The following is a 6,073-nucleotide window of genomic DNA, read 5'->3' as shown; positions in this document are numbered from 1 at the left end:
CACTGTTCTTGGTAACCCTACTTTGATGTTGGATTTACTCATAAACACAGTTCTAAAATCAGAGTTAATAAAAACTTACGCGGAATAATTAAAACTTCATGCATTACATTACAAAACAACAAATCATGTCTTAACATACAAGTTGTCTTTTCACAAACATTAACATAAAATAGTCATGACACTTCTTCATAGATGCAAGTCTCTTTAGCTCGTGCCATGTGTCCCTCCTCAAGCCAGCTGCCTCAACCTTTTTGCTTGCGTGCAAACTAAAAGTCAGCTACGCTGAGTGAGTTCTAGTTAATCAATTAACATACATTACATTCATACCATACTCATACGTATCCGGAGATACGTATTCATACCTTATTTACTATCACTTCTTTCATACATACTTTACATACATGCATACGTTCTTACATACTTTCTTTCATAAAACCCTATGGCATACCATAAGCTATTCTATCTAAAACATCACAGATATTATAAGGGTCTGGTCTCTAACATCACAGATATTATAAGGGTCTGGTACCTAACATCACAGATATTATGAGGTTCTGGTCCCTAACATCACATATATTATGGGGGTCTGGTCCCAAACATCGCAGATATTATGAGGGTCTGGTCCCTATCATCTCAGATATTATGAGGGTCTGGTCCCTTCTGTCTTGAATAACCATATATTTATTATACGCGCATACTTTACATATCTTCTAGTTATAAATAAATACGTACTCGTTCATACAATTATTATGTAATAATACATTCAATACACAACCATACACATATCATATACTTGCAAATCAAGTAAGTGTATTATCTATCACATAGGAGTATGCACACAGCCCCGAAAACATAACGGATTAAGGGGGCTAGAACTCATCTAGAGTCGGTTTCTCTCGCCGTTAATGGTAATGCCCTTCCTTAGTTGTGCACGGCTAACTGTATAATACATTATGCGTGTCAATTATCCAATACTACTACTTCCTACATCTAAGTTAAGGAAACCCTCAACTAACGGGGGTCCGGGGGCAGCGCCCCTGGTAGTGGGGTATAGGGGCGGCAGCCCCTAGTAGGGTCCAAGGGGCCGAGCCCCTGGCTGGGGTTGATTCGCTTGGTATGTCTTTTTCGCTTCGCATGACTTTTTCGCTTCGCATGGCTTTTTCGCTTTGCATGGCTGTGCGATGCGAAATATTGATTTCGCTTCGCATGGCTGTGCGATGCGAAATTGACTTATGCGAAAATACCTCATTTTCTTCTTTTTTTGCCATTTTAAGCCAAATTACTCCGTGACTCTTCCTTAGGACCCGATTTTACCCTTTTTATGGGTTTTGGGTCGTACCAACTTTGTATACCCGTCTTTTATGAGGTCCGAACATCACCTTTTTTTCCTATAACATACCCGTGAGGTTATAGCTCACCAAGTTTATGTTTTTCTTACATTTCACAGTCTGATCTATCATCCTATCAGTTTGCATATCCAAACCGACTAAAAACTTAATCATTTAAACCGAGACCTACCTTTTGCTTCGTATTCGAGTTCAGATCCAGACAATACGTATATCGGTACGTGTTCTTGCTATTTGAAGACTGTTGCACACAAAATCTTCCTTACTTTAACCCGGATTTGAGTTCGGGTCTTGAGAGAGAGAGTATGTGTGTGTTCTAGGGGGTGTGTGTGTGTGTGTGTTATGGGAAGAAATGGTGAAAGGACGGAGGGAAATGGCCTTATATAGAAGGCTATGGGCCCCACCACCCGCTTCCTTTACCATACCCAATCCTTGTCCAAATATAAACACGCACACAATTAACCGAACGACACACACGTAACAATAAATTCTCTTTTATTTAGTTATCTCAAAACACGGATGTTAATAAATGGGTATTCAGGAATAAAAAGGATGAGAGAGAGGAATAGTTGTGAAGAACAAGACAAGACTGGTAGCTCTAGGACGCTTACAGGAGGAGGAATAGAGTTTGAAGAGGTATTTGCACCTGTGGCTAGACTAGAAGCTATTAGGATCTTTCTTGCATATGCTGCTTCCATGAACATTAAGGTCTGTCAATTGGATGTAAAGTCTGCATTCTTAAATGAGAAGATTCATGTATATGCTACTCAACCTCCTGGATTTGAAGATTCAATTTATCCTAACAGAGTGCATAAACTAAGCAAAGCATTTTACGCACTAAATCAAGCTCCAAGAGCTTGGTATGATGAGCTCTCAAATCACCTGTTGAATAATGGTTTCTGTAGAGGTGCAATTGACAAGACTTTATTTTACAAAAAAAAGGGAAAGATCTGCTATTGGTTCAAGTTAATGTGGATGATATTATATTTGGATCAACCAATGAGCATATGTGTAAAGATTTTGAGGTTGTGATGAAGTCAAAGTATAGCATGAGATCAATGGGTGAAATAAACTTATTTCTTGGATCACAAGTTCAATAGAAAGAAGAAGGAATATTCATCAAGCAGTCTAAGTATGTTCAAGATGTTCTCACCAAGTTCAAAAGCAACGACCTGAAGTCAGTGTCCACTCCAATGGATACTCATGAGAATAAGGTAGCTGATGAAAAGGGGGAGCCAGTGGATCAACATGAATACAGATCTAAGATTGGGTCCCTAATGTTCTTGACTCAATCAAGGCCAGACATAATGTTTACTGTGTGTGTCTGTGCAAGATTTTATGCAAATCCAAAGATGTCTCATAAGCTTGTAGTGAAAAGAATCTTCACATATCTCAAAGGGAAGCCTGATCTAGGAATATGGTATCCGAAGAACTGATCATTTGATTTGATGGTATTTATAGACAGTGACTATGATGGTTGTAACATGAGAAGAAAATCTACATCAGGTGGTTGCCAGTTTTTAGGAAACAGACTGGTATCTTGGCAGTTCAAGAAGCAAACTATAGTATCCATTTCAACTGCTGAAGCTGAATACATTGTTGTATCTGCTTGCTGTGCACAAGTTTTGTGGATCCAACACCAACTACTGAATTATGGCCAGAACATTCTTAACACTCCTATTTTTATTAACAATACTGCTGCTATGTTCATTGTTAAGAATCCTGTTCATCATTCCAAAAAAAACACATTGAAATCAGACGTCATTTCATTAGAGACAGCAACGAGAAAGGTTTAATAGAAATGAGAAGAGTTGAAACGACTGATAATTTGGCTGACTTGTTCACCAAACCACTGGATAAAACCAGATTCAACTTTCTATTAAAATCCTTAGGAATGATAAATGCAGATAAAGTCTGATTGATGGTATGTGTTTAAGTTCTTAAATGATTAATTTCTTAGCATTTGTTCTGTTTTGAATGTGGGAACTTATCTGTGCTTGAATGACAAAGCTTTGTTGGGTCGGATTTTTGATAAGAAAGATTGGAATCTTCTCAACCTCCTCAGAAAAACAGCTAAGTATGGACTTCGAGCAAGCTTAGGTGATCGAGCATGGTTTTACTACCTCGAGCAAGGTTTTCTGAACTTTAAATGGTTAATTCTTCTAAGTGTTAAGGCTTCGAGCAAGCTACACTTCAATGAGCAAGAGTATTCTTCTATCGAGCATGGATTGCCAATCGAGCAAACAGCTTGATCATACAAGTTTTAACCAAGTGTTACGAGCACAGGATGATCGAGCACATGGGGACAAGCATGGATGTAATAAGAAGATGTCACGTGATCAAAGTAAGGACTTCGAGCACAGTTTAGTTCCTGAGCAAGATTTACATCCGAGCATGCTAAAGATTGCTGAATAAGTATAACTAAAGACATCAAGAAGAATGAGCTTGCTCGATGGACTAGTTCGAGCAAAGCATGGACAAGTTAAGAAGAACGAAGCTTACTAGAGGAGAATATATTCTCCGAAAGAGAATATATTCTAAGTAAAATATGCTCGAAGACACTCATCGAGCATACCTAGCATGGTGAGTATGCTCGAGCAAGATAGTTACCTTGCTCGAGGACTCAACACTTGTATTATTTTGAGTTTCATTATGTAATGATTAGGAACTTCTAGAAGGAATGTTAGTCTATAAATTGGGGTCCTAGGATACCTTTTAGGACACGGATTTTCAGACGGAATACAGGCCGGCACGCACTGAATACGAAAAACATTAAAAAGAATATTCTCTTTGTTTTCTCGAATAATCGCCGCCGCCGTCATACACGAAACCCTAGACATTCCTTTCACTGTTGTATTAAATGCTATATTAAATGCAGTGAGTCTTTGTCTTAAAATCGTTCTTACTAATCATTCATTTAGGTTTCGTGTCTGTTATACTTTAACTCCTTCGCTCCCACTTGTTGGATATCCTGATTCCGCTGGGATATTTAATAGGCCTTTGGGTTAGCAGAGTTGGTGTGTTCTTGTCAACCTTTCTAAGGTTTCACCCGACTCACGGTCCTGACAAGTGGTATCAGAGCTTGAGTAAGCTCGCTGAAGGCCACGGTACAGAAGGTTGTGAAAAAGCTTGAAGCTCTACTCTGTTCTTCACTACTGCAAACACCAGATCTACTGAAATGGAAGACCAAGAAGTATCAACGAACAAGATTCCAAGTCTACTCGGACAAGAAAACTTCAAAAAATGGAAAGTAATGTTTGAAGCAGCTATGAACTACAATGACCCAGAGCTGTGGATGTCTATCATTGAGGGAAATTACATTCCTTCAACAGCTCCAAACAACAACGCAACGGTTGAACTGAAGATGAAGAAGAGGGATGATAAAGCTCTATCTATGCTGAAATTAGGGCTTTCTTGGGAGATTCTGACAACCGTAAATCATCACAAGACTGCAAAGGACATGTATGATGCAGTCATTGAAATTTTTGAGGGTAATACAGAATTAAGAGATATCAAGAAAAACAGATTGAAACAGCAGCTTGACAGATTCAAGTTCAAGGAATGTGAAAGGCTGAAGTCAGTTCTGCAAAGGTTTATGATGATTGTGAATGAAATTAGAACAACAGACCTTCAGATATCTGATTTTGACCTGAACAAGAAACTTCTATCATATTTGTCTGGTGAGTGGTACGCTACCAGCAAGTTCATCAAAAAGAAGACCAGCTTTCCTAACTTCAAGTTAGATGATGTGATAGCCTTCCTCAAGGCTGCTGAACATGAAATGATTGAAAACCATATGATTCGAGAGGACAAGCCAAGCTTTCAAATGAAAAATGCTCTTGTGGCACCCATGGGCAATCTCTCGATCAAGAATCAACAGCCTATCATTGAGGAACCATCAGAAGCAAACTCATCTTGTAACAGTCAGTCAAGATTCAATGTGCAACTGATTGAAGATTATAATCAATCTACCAGAAATGGGCAGTCTACTTTCGCACAACACAATCCAACTCAAGGAACAGATTACCAGGCATTATTCTCAATGTTCACCGAGTCTTACCATGCCTTTGTGGCCAAGAATCTGATAAACACAAGCATCGTGCAAGAAGACTTAGAACAGATAGATGCTGATGATTTAGAAGATATGGACATCAAATGGCAAGCGACTATGTTGGCAGTAAGAAGCAAAAGGTTGTATAACAGAACTGGCAGAACCGGTTTAAATGGACCCAATGAAAGGATTGGATTTGACAAATCCAAAGCCATCTGTTATAACTGTCAACAACCGGGACACTTTGCAAGAGAATGCAACATGCCAAGGCAGTCTGGCAATCAAGTTAACCCGAATCAGTTCTATCATAATCAGAACCAAAACTTTCAGCAGCAAAGGAATCAAATTCCCAACCAAAATCCCTATCAAAATCATAATAGAATCCAGCAACAAACATTTCAACCACAAAGAAACAATCAGATGCAGGTTCACCCAAACTAAAATAGACCAAATCAAACACTGGTAACCAGCAAAGAGATCAGGGAAATGTAGCTGTTACAAGGGTACCACAAGATGGGGAATTTAACTGGAGTAATCATGCAGCTGAGATGGAAAGGGCAAATGTTGCATTCATGGCAAAAGTGAATGATCAAGCTGAATCTTCAAACTCTCAGGTACAATCTAATATCTCAATTTCTGATCTACTTATTACAATTGATGAATTAAATCAGGAGAT

Source organism: Bidens hawaiensis, unplaced genomic scaffold (assembly GCF_021521415.1).
Source record: "Bidens hawaiensis isolate Kalapana, Puna unplaced genomic scaffold, B.hawaiensis_p1.1 tig00017078_1, whole genome shotgun sequence".
In the NCBI taxonomy this organism is placed as follows: domain Eukaryota; kingdom Viridiplantae; phylum Streptophyta; class Magnoliopsida; order Asterales; family Asteraceae; genus Bidens; species Bidens hawaiensis.
Note: the sequence above shows the minus strand (reverse complement) of the source record.